Source organism: Canis lupus, chromosome 15 (assembly GCF_011100685.1).
Source record: "Canis lupus familiaris isolate Mischka breed German Shepherd chromosome 15, alternate assembly UU_Cfam_GSD_1.0, whole genome shotgun sequence".
NCBI lineage: Eukaryota > Metazoa > Chordata > Mammalia > Carnivora > Canidae > Canis > Canis lupus.
Genome location: NC_049236.1, coordinates 18,327,323 through 18,347,422, shown reverse-complemented (window position 1 = coordinate 18,347,422; position 20,100 = coordinate 18,327,323).

The following is a 20,100-nucleotide window of genomic DNA, read 5'->3' as shown; positions in this document are numbered from 1 at the left end:
ACAAGTCTTTTAAAAAATACATCATTACGGGGATCCCTGGGTGGCTCAGTGTTTAAGCGCCTGCCTTCAGCCCAGGGCATGATTCTGGGGTCCCGGGATCAAATCCCACATCAGGCTCCCTGGATGGAGCCTGCTTCTCCCTCTGCATGGGTCTCTGCCTCTCTCTCCCTGTGTCTCTCATGAATAAATAAATAAAATCTTAAAGAATTTATATATATATCATTATGAACTCATGGGTTTAAGCACATTTGAAAGACTTAAATATCATTGTTAAATATTTAAAGATAGCTACTAATAGAAATACAAGAATCAGTAGAAGGGGAAAAAAAGCACATTGAAAAACAAAGGAAATATAATCCAAAGGGAAATAGAAATAAGGTCAGAGAATGGGAGATGGAAGCAAATCGGGAAAAGTATGATAAATGGAAAAAATGAAAGTGAGATGTAAAAATAAATTCAGTATGTATCAAAAAAGCTCCCCAAATTGAAAAAAAAAAAAGCACCAAAAGCCAAAATCATTTTTTAAAAGGTTTTATTTATTTATTTATTTATTTATGAGCGACACAGAGAGAGAGAAGCAGAGACATAGGCAGAGGGAGAAGCAGGCTCCACGCAGGAAGCTTGATGTGGGGCTCGATCCTGGGCCTCCAGATCACGACCTGAGCTGAAGGCAGATGCCCAACTGCTGAGCCACCCAAGCGTCCCCCCAAAACCAAAATCTCACCAACATAAAATGGAGATACTCTGATTGGCTAAAAGAGAAAATTCCAAATATATGATGTTTACAAAAAGCCACACCTAACACTTATAGTGTTTGTCCTCAAAATGAGATTTTAGTGAGTAACAAGCTAACAGACACAAATAAGGACGCAGATTCCTTCACCATCAATAAAGGAGATGAGAAATTACCTGAATAATGATACCTGCATAGAGAAGACACAGCAGCACACTATCAATGGGACAATTATCCCCGGCCTTCAGGTCTCCACTAAGGTATTCGGCTGCCTCTGATAGCATCTGATGAGGGTGAGGCTCTTGTCCCACTCTTCACAAAGTTGCCTTTCATGGGGTTTGTTTGATTTTTGCCTAGTCCGAACCAGTCTTTCTAATAAAGCCTCAGAGCATCCCTGAATGCTTACATTGTGTTACAGTGTGTGACAAGGTACATCTGAAATCAGTTTTCCGGCCATATCATCATCCTAGAGAAACCCAGGTTTCAGGTCTCTTTGGGGAAATTCTGTACACATAATGGCACAGAAAAGTTGAAAATAAAAGGTTAAGAGTAAAGGGGTGGAGAAGGCTCTAGCATGCTAGTGGTAATCAATAAAACCGGGGCAACAGTATTGCTATCAGAAAAAGATTTCAGAGCAAAAGATGTCAGCAGGCATAAGGAAAATGATTCTAGGCGCACCTGGCTGGCTCAGTTGGTTAAGCTTCTGCCTTCTGCTCGGGTCATGATCCCAGGGTCTTGGGATCGAGCCCCGCATCGGGCTCCCCACATGGAGCCTGCTTCTCCCTCTTCCGCTGCCTTTCCCTCTACTTGTGTGTGCGCTCTCTCTGTCAAATAAATAAATAAAATCTTTTTTTAAAAAAGAAAGTAATTTTATAATGAGAAGTGGGTACATTTATCAAGAGAACATAACAATCTCACCAGTTTATTTGCTTAATCAAGGACCTTCGAAATACCTGAAGCAAAAAGTAAACGTCTGTAAGGAGAAATAAACAAACTCACAATTACAGTTAGAGACTCGTTATACTCCCCCTTCAATGCTTGATGGGACAAGTAGGTGGAAAATCAGAAAGAATACAGTAGACGAGAACAACACTCTCAAGCAACGTGACCTAACTGGTGATTCTGGAACACTCTACCCAAGGAGAGCAGAATATACATTCTTTTTAAGTGAACATGGAGCATTCACCAAGATGGAACATATCTGGGTCATAAAACAAGTCTCGATAAATTCACAAGCATTCAAGTCATATGAAGGATGTTCTTCGACCACAAGCTATTAAATTAGAAATCAACAACAGAAAGATTCCTAGAAAATCCCCATGTATTTGGAAACCAAGTATATGGCTTTAATCTTGCTCTGGTCTGGGGCAGGAGGTCCTAGGTGCACGCGGGCTATCTGGCACACAGGGAAGAAGAGCTACGAGAACCTGGCTTTTCAGCGGAGCAGAAATACAGATAGTCATTAGGTAAGAGTTAAGTTTCGGTTGAAGGGGGGGCAGTTCTTTGGGGCCAATGATGACTGGGACCTCGTGTGGACCCGTTCTCCCCATTCCCAGCTTGCCGGTCACCTTATTGGTCCTCGGGATAGAGGCCCTTGGAGATGCTCGGCTGGCAGCAGTTAAAGGGTCTCCCTGGGGCTGATTATTCTTTTTCCTTGGCCGCTCAGCCCTGAGCGGTGAACATGTGGCCCTCGGGCCGCGGCCGCGCAGGGGAGCGCCCTCTGCCCCAGGACACACCGCGTCCCACGCAGAGGTCAAGGTCAGTGCGGTCTCTGGTCCTTGGGCCCCACGCAGCGGCTTGGTCGCTAGTGCTGTCCTGCTGGGGGCCCGGCCGGGGCCTGGAGCAGGAGCTTTGCCGCCAGTCGCAGGCGACCCTGGGGCCTGATGACGTGCCCCAGCGCAGGCCTGGCAGCCTTTGAAGGAGGAGGCTCTCCGGTTCGACTGCCATCACGTAGGGTCCAGATCTCTGGAAATTGTCAGCTCGCGGGAGACACTCGGGTAGACACTCGGGGAAGAAGAGCAGGGCCGGGAGCACCGCCTGCTCCCCGGCTGCTCTCCCAGGAGCGGAGAGTTGTACCAGGTTAGAAACCGGTATTGGTACGTGGTGGGGGAGGCCCGGGTGCGGCTGCAGGGAGCCCGGCTCGCTGGTTCTCCAAGGGCGGCCCCCCTGTTCCAGAGTCACTGATGTGGGGGCCTGGGGCCAGGCCCACTGGGCCGGACCCTCTGAGGTTGGGACCTGGGGCGGCGCAGGTGAGAAGCTCTGGGGCCCACCTTGGGGGCAACTTCATGCTTGAGGACCGTCGCTGGGGTCACTGCTGCTCAAAGAGAGGCGCCGGCTGCTTCCTTCGACCGCTGTCTCCCTCAACGCCCCCCACCATGGGGAGGAGGCCTGGGGGCTCCGTGACCCCAGAGCCCGGGGTGACCCGGGGGCCCGGGCGCAGAGCAGCCAGCGGAGTGGAAAGGAGTGTGGTGCTCGGCGGCGGCCCCCAGCCTTGTTCCCTCCCGCCGGGGACATGCCGGGCCCCGCGGCAGAGCCCTGCCTGGCCCTGGCCCCGGGGCCTCGAGTCCGGGGTGGTCCTGCTCCCTGGGAAGGCCTCGAGGCTTCGCGAAGGATGCTCCCAAGAGCAGGGGCTCCCCGGCTCCTCTCGGTCCCACCAGTCACCGTCTGGCCACAGCCCGGACCCGAGCACCCGAGCGCTTAGCCGCGGCCTGGCCCACGGGGAGCTTTACCGCGGAGCCCGTGGAGCAGCCTGCACCCCCGGAACACCAGGATCCCCCAGCGCTGTTCACAAGCCCCGGCTCAGGATCCGGGCCTCTGTCAGTGTTGTCTGGGTTGCCTGCCAACGTCTGTCATGGTTTCACTTGGACATACTCGGTTCTGCACTAGGTCTCTATCCCCAGCGAGGGTCCTCAGCGGCGCTCTGAACCTGCTGTGCACATAGGCCCACCGGGCCGGCTTCTGACACCGCTGAACTGGAGGGGAAGCAGCGCCCGAGGGCACAGGGCAAGTCAGGGCCAGGTCCCTGCTGGGAGCCGGGCAGCCCCCCAGCCCACGGCTTCACACCGACTAGGCCCGGGGAGCCCGCGCCCTAAGGCCGCCCCGGGCATCTCCGCAGGGGAGCTCGGCCCTCGGAGGCGCAACAGGTGTTTCCCCCGTGGCTCTTCCATCCCGCGGGCTTCCTAAATTGCGGACACACCGCATCGACCTCCTTCCGGGTGTTCACCCGCAGCGCAGCGCAGCGATGCCTACACCAACCAAACCAGCGGCTTGAGCCCCAGCTCCTGAGCTGCGCTTCCCGGTGCTCCTGGTGCTCCGGGTGCTCTTGATGGTCTCGATGCTCCTGGTGCTCTCGATACTCCCGGCGCTCCTGATACTCCACATGCCCCTGGTGCTCCCAGTGCTCTTGGTGCTCCCGGTGCACCCGGGCACGCGCATCCTCAGTCCGTGGGAACCAGGTCACACTCACCTGACCCAGCGAGGGCGCTGCTCTGCACACAGCCCTGGCCTCCCTCCCGAGGGGCCTGTCCTGCCTGGACCTCGGCTTCTGCTCCTCAGTCGCCCGGCACACCGTGGCGACCTTCTGGGCTGAGAGCAGGTGACCGCCTACTTGGGCTGCGTGGCCCGGATGTCCTCCTAGGCAGGTTCGCCCGCAGTGAGCGCCGTCAGTGCGCCCTGGCCTCGGACCACCACGTGCGGGCGCTCTCCCCTCCCTCTCATCCCCTTCTCCCCCTCTCTCTCCTCTCCGTTTCTCTCCCCTCGCTCTCCCCTGAAGCCCCTGACCTATCCACACAGTGCATCTCCATCCCCGGCAGAGGTGTCCTCCTGGGACCGCAGGCCCTGTGTGTGGGGTCTCCCTGTGTCTGGTCCCCAGGCTCTGAGGTGCGGGATGTCCCCGTGTCTGGTCCCCAGGCCCTGCGGTGCGGGATATCCCCGTCGCCTCGACCCTGCTGAGTCCGGCCCGAGGGCCTGTGGAGCTCCCATGCCCCCTCAGTCTCGTGGCGCCCCCTGGCCTGTGGGGACCCCTGGCTGCGCATCCTGCTCCGTCCCTGTGTCCCCCCGCCCCCTGCCCCGCCGCGTGTCCCCCTCCTGGGCACCAGGCTTCTCCGGCCCTGCGCCCACCTGCCGTGAGCAGTCACCTGGTGCTGATAGCCCGAGGAGGCCACATTTAACCCTCCTCGGAGGTTCTTTGGTTACGAGTGGAGGACTTTGCTGGGGGAACCCTCCCCCCTCCCCTCTGTACAGTCTTCTCTTGTAGAAACGCCCCCCCCCCCCCCCCCCCCCCCGTCTGACCATGGGAGTGAGACCCAGACTGCTTCAGAAGTTCACATGATGTCTTATTGTTTCTGTCCCCCCCCCACCCCCACCCCCAGCCAACAGCCACTGGGGTCACTTCCAGGCGGGATAAACTTGGGCCACTTACTTAACTTTCCTGAGTCACAGGCCTTTCCCCTTTACCTGGTGCGAGCTTTGAATTAAGGATTCAGTGAGCTATTGCAGGTGGCCGGTGGGGGGGGGGGGGGCATCTGGATTCATCTGGATATCTGGGTGCTTCCTGTCCTTCCCCCGCCCCACCCGAGCAGGCCACAGGGCCACAGGCCCTCGCAGACTAAGAGGCGCCCGCAGTTCTCACAGGCTCGCCTCTCCTCTCCGCTGGCTTTCCGCTCCTGGTGACTTGTAAGTAAGTCGTGACTGAATTAAACTAAGCTGCTTGCTTTCTTTCTTTTTCATTAGTTACTTGAAAGAGAGAGGAGAGGGGACCAGGGGCAGGAGTGGAGGGTGGGGGGGGTGGGGATGGTGGAGGGACAAGCAGGCGCCTAGCCCAGTGCAGAGCCTGACCCTGGGCCCGACTCCCGGACCCTGAGATCATGACCTGAGCAGAAAGGGAGTCAGTCACTGAACCGACTTGGCCACCCAGGCGCCCCCAAATTAAACCTTTTAAAATAAGAAGAACCACTCGGTGGGAGCTCAATGGAACACGACGTTCCTGGGCTGTCTGTACTCATTGATAATTTGAAAAAAACACACCAGGCGTGCTCGGCTAGTCCCCTTACCTGGGACACCTGCCCGGCCTGGTGCATCCTGGACCCCGCACGTCCGTCTGGTGCCGACTGGGCCCCGAAGTCCGCCCGACTCCGGCGCTGAGCTTCTCGAAGGCCATTTCCCACGGCTGCAGCCCCCAGCCCTGATCCAGCCTGGGCAGTCCCCTAGCTTACACTTCATCCTTTTCCTACATCGTCTAAATGGTTCAGAATTAGGGGGGAGGGTGGTGCCCACATCCTCACAAAGATCCCGATGCTGAACTTAGTCCCGAATTTCAGGGGCAGCTTTGCCTTGGATCTGCGAAGCTTACTGTTGGTCTTTCATGATAATCATCCTGGATCACACTGGAGTCCAGTGACTTCCTTTCAGTGGCACCCAGAGGGGTGTCGGGAGTGGCGCAGCACAGCCGAGGACGGACCCAGAGTCACCCTGCGTGGGCTCACACCCCAGCGTCAGCATGTCCGGGATGTGTGACATCACGTCGCCTCTCTGAGTTTCGGTTTTCTTTTTTGTGAAGGAGGAAACATAATAATTGAAGCGATTCAGCTGTTGCTAGAATTCAGTGGGTTAATGGCAAGCACCTAGCCCAGCGCCCACACCAGCCGAGTGCTCACACGCGGGCTCCTGCTACTGAAAGTGGCTGCGACATCTGGGTTCTTTTTTTTTTTTTTTAAGATTTTATTTATTCATTCATCAGAGATACACACAGAGAGAGAGAGAGGCAGAGACACAGGCAGAGGGAGAAGCAGGCTCTATGCAGGGAACCCCATGTGGGACTCGATCCCCGGGACTCCAGGATCATGCCCTGGGCTGAAGGCAGGCACTAAACCGCTGAGCCACCCAAGGGATCCCGACATCTGGGTTCTGCAAACGCTTTTCGGTGACTCTGGATGAAACCGTGTGATCTTCCTCCTTCGTTTCCTTCCTGTGCTGAACCAGAGACACATATCTCCTGGCGTGAAACTGTTTTATTTGCCTAAAATTCCACCTGGTGGTGAAATGATTTTCTTTTAATAGATGGTTGAGTTTGATTTGCAAGGGTTTTATTTAGACTCTTGGGATTCAAAGATAAAGTTGGTCTTTGTCTTTTTATATTGTCTTTATTATGTCTTAGTATTAAGCGTAAACTCGGCTTGTAAAATGTATCGAAGTTCTTCTTTGCCTGTAATGTGGAATTATTTAAATAAAATAGGAATATCTGTTCTTTAAAAATACTGCATACTTTGTGGTGCCTGGGTGGTTCGGATAGGTGTCCGACTCACGGTTTCAGCTCAAGTCTCGATCTCATGGTTGTGAGTTCAAGCCCCATGTTGGGCTTCACGCTGGGCATGGGGCCTCCTTAAAAAAAAAAAGTTAAATAAAAGTGCTGCATACTTAGCTATAAAACCATTTGAGGGATGACTGGGTGGCGCAAGGACCGTTAAGCATCTGCTTTAGGCTCAGGGCGTGACCCCGGGGTTCCGGGATCGAGTCCCGCATCGGGCTCCCTGCATGGAGCCTGCTTCTCCCTCTGCCTGTGTCTCTGCCTCTCTCTCTCTCTCTCTCTGCGTCTCTCATGAATAAGTAAATAAAATCTTTAAAAAAATTTGAGACTGGTGCCTTTTTAAAAGGTAGACCATTAATTACCTTTCTTATTTCTTCAATGATTATTGGTTTCATTTTAGTCTTTCCCTCTACTTATTAAATCAGTTTAATCATTTTTATTTTGTTCAAAAATTATTTCCTTCCTCTAGTTTTTCAAGTTTATTGCCATGAGTTGCACATAAAATTCTCTTATAATTTTTGTACTCGTTCTCTAGGTCAACAGCATTGGCACTGACTTCCCTAGGTCTCTCCAGATAGTTTGTTGTTGGGACAATGTAGAAAAAAAATCCTCTTCTATAAAATGAGAGAAATGGAGTAAGTGGCCTGTAAGAGTCTTCTGGACTCTGACATTCAGTGAGATGAACATTTGAAGAAAGGCCACGTTGAGGAGTGATTAAGCACGTACACTGAGGTGCCAGACTGCCTAGATTCTGGTCCCAGCCCTGTCACTCTCTAGTCACATAACCTTAGGGAGGTTCTTTGACCTTTCTGGGCTATGGTTTTTCCATCTGAGAAACAGGGATAGCAATAAAACCTCCTTCAGGTATATGTAACTGTTATTGGAAAGTAAATGATATAATACCTAAAACAGTGTCTGGCGTGTAGTAACTCTGTTTTGTGGCCCTTCTTCCTATTTCTAGAACATATCAGTTTCCCATTTTATTGATTTCAGGTTTTTCTTTATTGATTATTTCTTTCTGCTTTCTTCTTATTTATTGTTTTTCTTTTGTCAAGTTGTTATTAAGTACTGAAAATCTACAAAAGAATATATATATTTTAAAGATCTTATGTATTTATTCCAGAGACAGAGCGTGTGTGCTTGCAAGTAAGGGGGAGCAAAGGGAGAGGGACAAACAGACTCTGGGCTGAGTGCAGAGCCCGATGTGGAGCTTGATCCCAGGACCCAAGACCTGAGCCGAAGCCAAGAGTCAGATGCTTAACCAACTGAGCCACACAAGCTCCCCTACCAAAGAATATTTTTAACACCCATCTATCTGTCATCTATCTATCTATCTATCTATCTATCTATCTATCTATCTATCTATCCTGCAGTGGTTAATCGTAAAATGCAATTATCTAAAATCCACCTAAAGAGACAATATTGCCAATTTACTAGGAGCCACGCTTGCTTTATCTTCCAGGGATACTTGTTGATGATTCATGTCTTTTTCTTTTTGATTTGTAGTATTTTTGGGTGCTGAAAACTGATCTTTTGGGAGTTAAGTATGTGGGAAAGTACCTTCACCTAGTCTGTCTTTTGAAGATGTAATTTACATTTAGTTTCTTTATGATGTCTTCATTAACAGAAAATCTTAATTTTAGTATCAACAGATGTACCAATCCTTTCCTTTCTGGTTTGAATTTTTAAAGCATATCTCTTAAGAATCCTTCTCAATTATAAGATCATAAAGATAGTCTACATTGTCCTTCCAAATTAAACTAAAAAGTTTTTACCTTTACATTTGTTTTGATGTTAGGTTGGGATTAAGAAAAAAATTTTTTCCAAATGGATACCCAGTTGTCCCAAAACTGTCTCTTGCACAGGCACTTGATACCCCACTGACCTGCAGAACCAGCCCTATTATAAAGTTTCCTCGTAGTGTGTGTCCTTTTCTGGGTTCTCTATTCTGTTCCATTTGCCCATTTGTATTTCTTTGCCCTGATGGTGCACTGTCTTAATTACAGTTTCTTCACCATAAATCTGTATCTTGTGGGGGCATATTTACCCTCTACCCTTTAGCCTAGATCTTTCTCTTTAGGTGTATCTTGGTAATTCTTGGCCTTTTGCTTTTTTTTTTTTTTTTTTTTTTTTTTTAACAATTTAACTTATTTTGAGAGAGAGAGAGAATGGGTGTGGGTAGGACGAGGTGCAGAGGAACAGAGAGAATCTGAAGCAGACTCCATACTGAGTGGGAGCCCAACTAAGGGCTCCATCTCATGACCCTGAGATCCTGACCTGAGCCGAAATCAAGAGTTGGATGCTTAACTGACTAAGCCACCCAGGCGCCCCTTGCATGCTTGCTTGCTTATTTATTTATTTATTTATTTGCCTTTTAAGTTCTTTTTTTTTTTTTAATTTTTATTTATTTATGATAGTCACAGAGAGAGAGAGAGAGGCAGAGACACAGACAGAGGGAGAAGCAGGCTCCATGCACCGGGAGCCTGATGTGGGATTCGATCCCGGGTCTCCAGGATCGCGCCCTGGGCCAAAGGCAGGCGCCAAACCGCTGCGCCACCCAGGGATCCCTGCCTTTTAAGTTCTATAAAAAATTTTGTTGGATTTCATGAAGTAAGCTGCCCTGCAAAGAGGCCCACATGCCCAGAAACTGAGAATGGCCTCTGGCTGGCAGCACATGAGCACAAGGAACTGACTTTTGACAACAATGATGTTAGCTCTGAGGTGTATCCTTCTCACAAAAGTGAGGGTCAGTAGAGTCTGTGCAAAGATGGAAGTTACAACTGTATTTAACATAATCACAGAAAGGATAGCCATCACTTCTGCTGTATTCTATTTTCTAGAAACAAGTCTCAGGCCCTGCTCATACTCCAAGGGAATGGAGTACACATGGTGTGAATGGCAGGAAGCAGGGATGACTGGAAAGCATTTTAGAATCTGCCTGTCACTGCCTCCTACTCCAGGTCCCCAGTTCCTATTTCCAGTGGGGGAGGCAGCTCGTCTGAGCTGTTCCTTGCAAATCCATCCAGAAATATTCTATGCATCTATGGGAAATCACACCCCCAATACACATTCAAAAATTATAATATCGTATACACAGTGCTGAGCACCCAGATTTTTTTCATTTAACAGTATGTATGTTTTAAAAACTAGTCCAGGGGTACCTGGGTGGCTCAGGTCATGATCCCAGAGTCCTGGGATCGAGACCCGAGTTGGGGTCCTGCTCTTTGCTCAGTGGGGAGCCTGCTTCTCCCTGTGCCTCTGCCTGCTGCTCCCCCTGCTTGTGCCCTTTCTCTCTGTGTCAAATAAGTAGATAAAATCTTTAAAAATAAATAAAGAAATACATACATACATACATACATACTAGTCCATATTAGTAGTTATAGATCTCTTGTTCTCTTTCACGGTTGCACACTCTTGCATTGTTTGGCTATCCCATCATTTATTTTCCCAGCTCCCTCTTTCATGGATATTTAGGCTGTTGCAGATCTTTAGCTATTAACAGCAATGCTGGGAGGCAGGCTGCGATTCCTGACCAAATAGTACATACATTTTAAGTTCTGATATTTATTGCCAAATGACCTTCCTAAAAAGCTGAAGAACCAACTTGCATCCCGATCAGCACTGAGTTAGAGTGCCTGTTCCCATCCACAGCTTACGCTCTAGAAATCCTGACCTATTTGTCTGTCTCAGAGTAAACCACACTTCCTTAAGCTTTCTCTCTCGGCCTCACCCTTGTACTCTGCCTGTAACATTTTCCTTCCATCTGCTTTCTTGGGAAAATCCTACACATTCTTCAAGTTCTCTGCTCCAATGTCTCCCTTCTGTGAAGTCTCCTTTTGCCGAGGATCCTATATTCCCAATAACCTTGGGCATATCTTTATTAAGAGATATCATTATATCAATTTGCAATATCATAATTAGAATAGAATAATTTCTTTCCTTCTCCACTAGAAGGTAGGAACAATTTCTTTTCATTTTTCTTTCCAGCACATAACACCATGCGTGGCTTATAACCATGCAAGTATTTGTTGAGTTAATTAGGATGAGTCTTATTCAACAATGCATTCCAGATCCCTTCCCAGGATGCTAATTATTACACCAATGAAGTAAATCAGCCTTCTAGAAGTTGTGCAATATGGGGAGGTTAAAAATATCTCTAGGCCAACTCCTCCTCTCAGTAACAATGCAGTAACCTCCTCCAATAACTGCAGGAACTTGTGAAGAACCAGAATACGCCAGCAACTACTCAAAGGGGAAATTAGCTCAGATTGCTGGCACCTTCCTTGAAAATCAATCATGGAGAAAATATAGAGTAAGAGGAAAGCAGAGAATCCAGGAATGAACCACCATAACCACTCCCTCTGTGAGAAACTCCTGTGAAAACCAGAGTCTGTCTTAAACTGGCTTGTGTGGGAAGAGATGGAAGGGGGTGGTTGGAGAGTAACTGAGAGTCAGCAGGCTGCACTCCGGGAAGAGGGGACCGGCGGGAGAGTAGGAGGAGAAAAGCTTCCTACAGTTCTGCTCTCACGTACAAACTTCCAGCTATCTAAAACAAGTCACAGAGAGGAGAAGGACGGCACAGGGAGCATAGTAAATAAGGCAATAGTGTTTTATGGTGAATACTGAGGGATGTCTAGACTTGGCCGATCACGACGTCGTACACCTGCAACTAATATGACATTGCATGTTGGCCATGCTTCAATAATAAATTTTAAAATCGTTGTTTGCTTAAAAAAAAAAAAAGCTCTGCTCTTGTCTTTCTGCAGATTGCTTTGAAATGGGCAGTCATTCCTGCCCCTTCACCGTAAAATGACTGGTAGTGTCCTAGACTCTTGGGGATGGTGTCTACGCGGGTTAGAGCTAACAACTGCACAGTACCCCGTGGGTATTTTTTTTTAAGATTTTATTTATTTATTCATGAGAGATACAGAGAGAGGCAGAGACACAGGCAGAGGGAGAAGCAGGCTCCATGCGGGGAACCCGATGCGGGACTCGATCCCAGGACCCCAGGGTCACGCCCTGGGCTGAAGGCAGGCACTCAACCACTGAGCCCCCAGGCATCCCTACTCTGTGATTTCATTGGATATTCCCTTATTCTCACTCTACCAAAGCTGCTCACCTGTTTGTCTCCAAATTCCCTGCCATGATTCTAGCCCTACAAATTATTTCTTTTTTCTGTTTATTTGTTTTTAAAATAGGCTCCACACTCAACATGGAACCCAACATGAGGCTTGAACTCCTGACCCCTGAGATCAAGACCTGAACTGAGATCACTACTCGGTCATTTAACTGACTGAGCCACTCAGGCGCCCCCCCTCTTTCTGTTTAAATCAGCCAGTTAGTTTCTGCTGTTCGTAACTATTAACCGTGACCATTAGTGGAAATCAGCTTGGAGTAAAGGAAAGGGTCAAGAGGTTATTATGATAAACCAGGTGAGGGAGGTGATGACGATGTGGGTAAGAATGTTGGAGGCATTAGAGGCTGTTGGATTTGGGATATATTTTGGATATAAAGGAGACAGAACTTCCTAAAGGATTGGATAAGGAAGGGGAAGGAAACAAAGGAGTCACGGATGATGGCTAGGTTTTTGGCCAGCACAATTGTGTGACCGGTAGTGCCAGTAATTGAAATGGGAAAGACCGAGGGAGAACGCTTTTTTAAGCGTGGAAATGAGAAGTTCTGCTTTGGTCATGCTCCACTGCAGACTCCTGCTAGACATCCAAGAGACGATGGAGGAGTCTGGGCCTCCACACGCAGTCATGTCTGGAGCTACAGACTTATGGGCTCAGGAGCAGATACAGAGCGTATTAAAGTCATAGGACTGGTGCCCCTGGGTGGCTCAAGGGGTAAGCATCTGACTCTTGGTTTCGGCTCAGGTCATGATCACAGGGTCACGAGATCGGGTTCTACGTCGGGCTCTGTTCTCAGCAGAGTCTGCTTGAGCCTCTCTCCCTCTGCCCCTCTCCCACTCATGCCCTCACACGCTCTCTCTCTCTCTCTCTCCCCCCCCCAGATAAATTTTTAAAAGATATATATATATATATAAAAAAAAGTCCTAGGACTGGGTGAGGTCATCAGGGGAACAGTATACTGCATACAGAGCAGATGGCCACGAATGAGGCCCCAGGCAACTGGTAATTAGATGTTCAGATCCAGTAAAGGAAACGAAGTAGCAGCAGCCCGGGAAATACAGAGAAAGTGCTAGAACAAGGAGCCTCCCACCCAGATGCAAGGCGGGAGAGATCAGTATGTCAACGGCTGCTGGGAGTCCAGGAAGCGGAGAACGGGAAATTTATTGTGAGATGTGAAAAGCAAGAAGTAACTGGTGACCTTGACAGCAGCGCCTTCGCGGAGCGGTGTGGGGACAAGCCTGGCCTCGGCGTCCTCGTTCCTTCCCTGATGTTCTCTCCTCCCGCCTGGAACTTAGAGCGGCCGAAGCCAGCCTGGCCCGTCTCGGGTCACGAGGTGACCTTGAGAATGGAAGTTTTGTGCCAAAGACGGCAACGCAGGAAGCCAAAGGGCACCTGGGTCCCTCGTGACAGCGTGGAACCATAATATTTACCTCTGAGCTTCCTTCACATAAAAGAAAACCAGCCCTCTCTTATATGTATGACTCTAATTCGAGTTTCCTGTTTTATGGAACTAAAACTAATTCACACTGACATAGAAGAGTAAAGAAAAGAGGCAGTGTCCTGATAGAAACAGGTTTTTTTTTTTTTCATTTTTTAAAAAGATTATTTATTTATTCATGACACACAGAGAGAGGCAGAGGGAGAAGCAGGCTCCCCGCAGGGAGCCCAGTGCAGGACTCGATCCCAGGACCCTGGGGTCACACCCTGGGCCGAAGGTAGACGCTCAACCACTGAGCCACTCGGGTGTCCCTGTTTTTTGTTTAAAGATGGGAGACACTATAACATATTTGTAGGCTGATGGGAATAATCATATAGAGGAAGAAATTGATGATGCTGAAGAGAGAAAGTGTAATTAGAGGAGCAAAGCGTGTGAGGAAGGAAAAGGGATCGGATCCAGTACACGGATGAGGGGATTGGCGTTCGATGGTAGCGAGAATCCATCCGTCACAAGAAGAGAAGGTAGACAGGTAGCTTGGTAGCTGATGTAGTTGAGGAAGAGGAAATCATCTTCAACTTGATTCTTCTATTTTTCTCAATGAAATATAAAGTGAGTCATGAAATTAACTACATGTTAATTAACTACAGTTTATCTGTAAAATGGGGTAATAGTGTTTGCTCCCCAGGCTTAACTTGGAGGCCTGCAGATCACGTACAGCATGCAGGCCACTGCTCCATTTGCGGCACCGCGATCTCTGGGAGACCTACTTGCACACAGCAAGAAATGATACTTGGACGTAGCTAAGTTATGTGATGTGCTGCCTGTGGATTTCATGACTGGGTTAGGCTTCTACGGTGCAGAAGGAGTACAGGAACCTAGAGCCCAGGTGGTAGCTGGGATGATGAGGCCTGCCCGACCTTCTTTCTCAAGGTTCAAAGTGGAAGAAAGGGCTGCTGTTCTCGGCCTTATGACTGAGGTCCCTGAACTTTGGGTGCAGCCCCATGAGAAACAAGGGAAGGGCTGGGAAGCTGCGTCCACTTTGTCCTCGTTCTCAAAGTCCTCATTCTCCCATCCTCCAAGTCCTTGAACTTTGGCCAACCCTTGTAGTCTGTCCTAGCTTACGTGGTCACTTTGGAATTTGTATTATCATCTGAGTTGACGTAGTTTGTTGGAGAAAATAAGTGACTGAAATAGTGCACTAAATCGGTTATGCCTTCCATGAGCCCTCCCTTTCGGCTCCTGTGCAATTCTCTCATGCTTAGAGGTCATATAGAAAATATCATCCTGGGGGCATCCTGGGGTCTCAGTCAGTGAAGCGGCCAACTCTTGATTTCAGCTCAGGTCGTGATCTCTGGGTCGTGGGATCGAGCCCTGTGTTGGGCTCCATGCTCAGCGGGGAGTCTGCTTGAAATTCTTCCTTTCTCTCTGCCTGTCTCTCCCTACCTCGTGCATGCTCTCTCTCTCTCTCTCAAAAAAAAAAAAAAAAAAAAAAAAAAAAGTCATGCCAATGTGGGAATCCTTATGACAACGTTGGTAGTAGGGCACTCTAGCCAACTCAAGCTTGCAGTTGACTGGCAATTCCGCCTCACCTGGTTGACCATTCCTACCTGATATGAGATGGAAACCTGCCTTCAAGTTAGCCTTGGCCTCCTGGTATCTAACTCTACTTTCTACAAAGGTCTTTATATATGATCACTTTCATTTCTGCAAGTTTTCTTTTCAAGCTAAACAACCGCTAAACCAGTGTTTTTCAATGTGTTAGTGGGTCTTTTGCTTCAGAATCGACCTTACATCTTAAAAAAAAGAAAAGAAAAAAAAAAAGAAAAGAAAAGAAAAGAAAAAAGAAAAGAAAATTCCTGAGTCCTATGCTCTATAAATTGAATTGGTATCTCTTTGAGTAAAGCCCCAGGATTTGGACTTTTAATTAATTTATCAAAGAGTTCCCATGCACCCTGATGTTTTAGGACCATTGCAGTAAGTTCCATGAGTCAAGGGACCAAGCTACTCTTGCTTACCACTGTAATCTCCACACCTGACACAATACCTGCAAAGCAATACTCAACCATGATTGAATGAATGAATGAACAAATGAATAAACCGTGGCAAGTAGCCTTGATTATTTCTTCAGAAACCATGTTCCCTTTACCTTCTGTCAGGCGATGGTTCTCAAACATCTTGAATTCAGGATCCCAAAATGCTTCCCTGAGAAAATCCTAGAGAATGCAAGGCTATACAAACACATTTTTTAAAAAAGATTTTATTTATTTATTTGAGAGAGAGAGAGCATGAGCAAGGGAGAGGGAGAAGAGGAGAGCTAGAGGGAGAAGCAGACTCCCTGCTGAGCTGGGAGCCTAATGCAGTGCTTGATCCAGGACCCCGAGATCATGGCCGGAGCCAAAGGCAGCCACTTAACTAACTGAGTCACCCAGGGCCCCTCCCCGCCACATTTTTTCCTAGCCATTAAAGTTGATGTCATCACACTTCCTATAGCGTCTGGAAAACTGTAATAGAATGAGGAAAAAAAAAAAACTTAGTGTTATTATGGAAATAGTTTTGACCTCTCGGACTTCCTGAAAGGACTACCCTTAGTGAACCGCCGCTGGAGGGGATGTTTTGGCCATGATGCTGGTAAAACATCACAGTTAAGTGCCTGAACTCTAGCATAAAGACGACTGGATGTGAATTGGCCCTTTCACTTACTAGCTGTGTGACATTAATGTGTGACACTCTTTTTTTTTTTTTATGATAGTCACAGAGAGAGAGAGGCAGAGACACAGGCAGAGGGAGAAGCAGGCTCCATGCACCGGGAGCCCGACGTGGGACTCGATCCCGGGTCTCCAGGATCGCGGCCTGGGCCAAAGGCAGGCGCTAAACCACTGTGCCACCCAGGGATCCCTAATGTGTGACACTCTTTGACTTTCCCGGGGTTCCTTCTCCTTATCTGTGAAACAGGGATAACAGGGCCTGCTTCTTAGGGATGTTGTAGGAATTATGTGAGTTAAACCCCGTAAGTGCTTAATACAGCAACAAGCACACAGTAAGCAGGACAAAGCTACACATAAATATTATTATTAGAAATGAAGGTACCGGGGATGCCCGGGTGGCTCAGTGGTTGAGCCCCTGCCTCTGGCTCAGGGCGTGACCCGGGGTCCCAGGATCGAGTCCCACATCGGGCTCCCTGCAGGGAGCCTGTTTCTCCCTCTGCCTGTGTCTCTGTCTCTGTCTCTCTCTGTGTCTCTCATGAATAAATAAAAATTAGAAAAAAAAAAAAAGAAAGAAATGCAGGTATCATTAGCAGTCATAGTTATCGTATTATAAATGCCACACGATTACTTATAACTGCTGTGTTTTCAGGCCCCTTCCAAAGGCCTTCTCTCGTGGACACAAATCCCATTTGCAGCCCACCCGCCCTGCAACCCAGGGGCCAGCTGTAGTCAGATGCCACGGGTTTGGACTACAGTTTCCTAACTCCTTCTCTGACTTCTTTTTAAAATCCCGGGGGCTGGGGCAGATGCTCAGCCCCTGAAGTGTCTGCCTTCGGCTCAGGTCATAATCGAGTCCGGGGATGGAGGCCCCTTGGGCTCCCTGCTCAGCGGGAGCCTGCTTCTCCCTCCTTCTCCCTGCTGCTTCCCCTGCTTGTGCCCTTTCTCTTTGTCAAATAAATAAATAAAATCTTTAAAAAAATTCCCTTGTGCTGTTTGTCGCATACTGTTGCAAAAGCAGTTTCTAGTCTGCGTCGCTTAGTATGATTTGGTTGCATCCTCATTCTCTTAGCTTGCATTTCCCTTTTAGAAAAAGGTACTTCCCCCTTACAACAATAGCACTTTTGAGTCAGTTAGCTATGCAAGAGGGTTTTTTTTTTCTTTTTAAGTACGTGTTTGTCTCTGAATATTCTTTTCCTTTTTTGTTTTAATAGTTTCCAGATTCTTTGGTGTTATTTCCCTTTAAAACTTGATCTTTCAATTTTTCCCCAACTACAGGTTTTATTTAACAAGCAAGGAGAGGTTTTGGCTCAATATTTTTTTTAAGTTTTTTTTTATTTTATGATAGTCACACAGAGAGAGAGAGAGGCAGAGACATAGGCAGAGGGAGAAGCAGGCTCCATGCACCGGGAGCCCAATGTGGGATTCGATCCAGGGTCTCCAGGATCGCGCCCTGGGCCAAAGGCAGGCACCAAACCGCTGCGCCACCCAGGGATCCCTGTTTTGGCTCAATATTAAGAAAACTTTGAAAAATACGTTTAAAACCCAGATTATGAAGGTAATGTATATTCACTGGAGGAATTCTGAAAATGTATTTTTAAAAAGTAAATAAAATTCTCCTATAATCACTCTACCGAAATATAACCATTGATATGTTGGCATATGCATTTCCAATAGGTTTTTTTTTCCATGAAAGAAGTGTATTTTTACAATAATTAGAACCATTCAAATATATTATTTTGGTTTGATAGCATATGAACACTCGTCTAGTTCATTATGTATTATTCTACAATATGTTTTTAAAGGACTCAAGTAATCCAGGATTGCTGTAGAAAAATTAGAACATTAGTTCTAAATGACCATCAATGGACAACCAGAGTAATTTGATATTTATCCTTCTATACTTTTTCTCTATACTTGTACTTCCAGAAAAATAAAATCAACTATACCTTTTATTTTGTAACGTACTTGTGTCTCTTGTGGTAAAATTCACATAACATACAATTTATTGGGATGCCTGTGTGGCTCAGCGGTTGAGCATCTGCCTTTGGTTCAGGGTGTGATCCTGGAGTCCCAGGATGGAGTCCTGCATTGGGCTCCCTGCATGGAGCCTGCTTCTCCTCTCTCTTCCTGTTTCTTTCTTTTGTTTTTTCTTCTTCCTCTGTTTCTGCCTCTCTCTCTGTGTGTCTCTCATGAATAAATAAATAAAATCTTAAAAAAATACAATTCATCACTTTATCTATTTTAAAGTGTTTGATTCAGTGGCATTTAGTACTTTTACAAGGCTGTGCAACCATCCTCACCATCTAGTTCCAGGACATTTTCACCATTACAAAAGGAAACCCCACAGCTATTATGGGGTCAGTCCTATTCTCTCCTCCCCCCAGCTCCTGGCAACCATTAATGTGCTTTCTGTTTCTGTGGACATATTACTTATTACTACATATTTCAGATAAATGGATTCATACAACATGTGGCTTTTTGTGTTGGTTCTTTCACTGAGCATAAAATGTTCTGGGTTCATCCACGTTGTAGCCTACTAGAAAAAATATGCCATTATATAGATACATACCACATTTTGTTTATCCATTTATCAGTTGATGGACACTTGAGCTGTTTCCCCCTTTTGGCTACTGTGAATAGTACTGCTAAGAACATTCATGTGCAATTTTTCGTTTGAACGCCTGTTTGCATGGAATTGCTGGGTCATATGGTATTTTCTATGTTTAATGTAGTGAGAAACCACCAAGCTGTTTTCCACAGCGGCACCCTCCATCCGTACCAGCAGTACTCTAGAGTTCCAATTCCCTCATATCCTTGCCAACACTTGCTGCTTTCCGTGTATTGTTTTATAGGTAGGTGGGAAGTGGTGAAGTGGCATCCTACTGTGGGCTTGAATTGCATTTTCCTAATGACTGGTGCTCAACATCCTTTTCATGTGCTTACTGGCCACTTGTAAATCCTCTGGAGAAAAGTCTATCCAAGTCTTTTGCCTATTTTGTAATTGGATGCAACGTACTTTTTTTTTTTTTTTTAAAGATTTTATTTATTTATTCATGAGAGACACAGAGAGAGGCAGAGACACAGGCAGAGGGAGAAGCAGGCTCCCTGCAGGGAGCCCGACGTGGGACTCAATACCGGGTCTCCAGGATCACGCCCCGGGCTGAAGGCAGCGCTGAGCCACCGGGATCCCCTGTAGTGAACATTTCAATAGGTAATTCCCTACATGTGTCCAAGAGTGTGGCTGAGAAAACCTCTGAAGCAGAATTGCTTGGCCAAGGGTAGGCAATTCTTTTTTTTTTTTTTTTTAAGATTTTTATTTATTTATTCATAGAGACACAGAGAGAGAATGAGAGGCAGAGACACAGGCAGGGGGAGAAGCAGGCTCCATGCAGGGAGCCTGATGTGGGACTCGATCCAGGGTCTCCAGGATCATGCCCCGGGCTGCAGGCGGCACTAAACTGCTGCACCACCAGGGCTGCCCGGCAATTCTTAATATATAGATAAAACGTGTTAAATTGCCTTCTGTTCCAGTAGTACCAATCAACAGCCCTACCAGGCGTTGGAAAGTGCCTATTTCTTTGCATATTTATCAACACTGGGTTTTATGCGCTTAATGATGTTAATAATGTGATTGGTACAAAACGGTATCTTATCGTTTTAAATCTCATTGATTTAATTACTGTAAATATAAATCATCTTTCATAGATTTATCGGCCAGTTCAATTTCTTTATTGGTAAATTGGCTGTTTTATCTTTATTGATGTTTTATTCTTTTCAATATTAATACT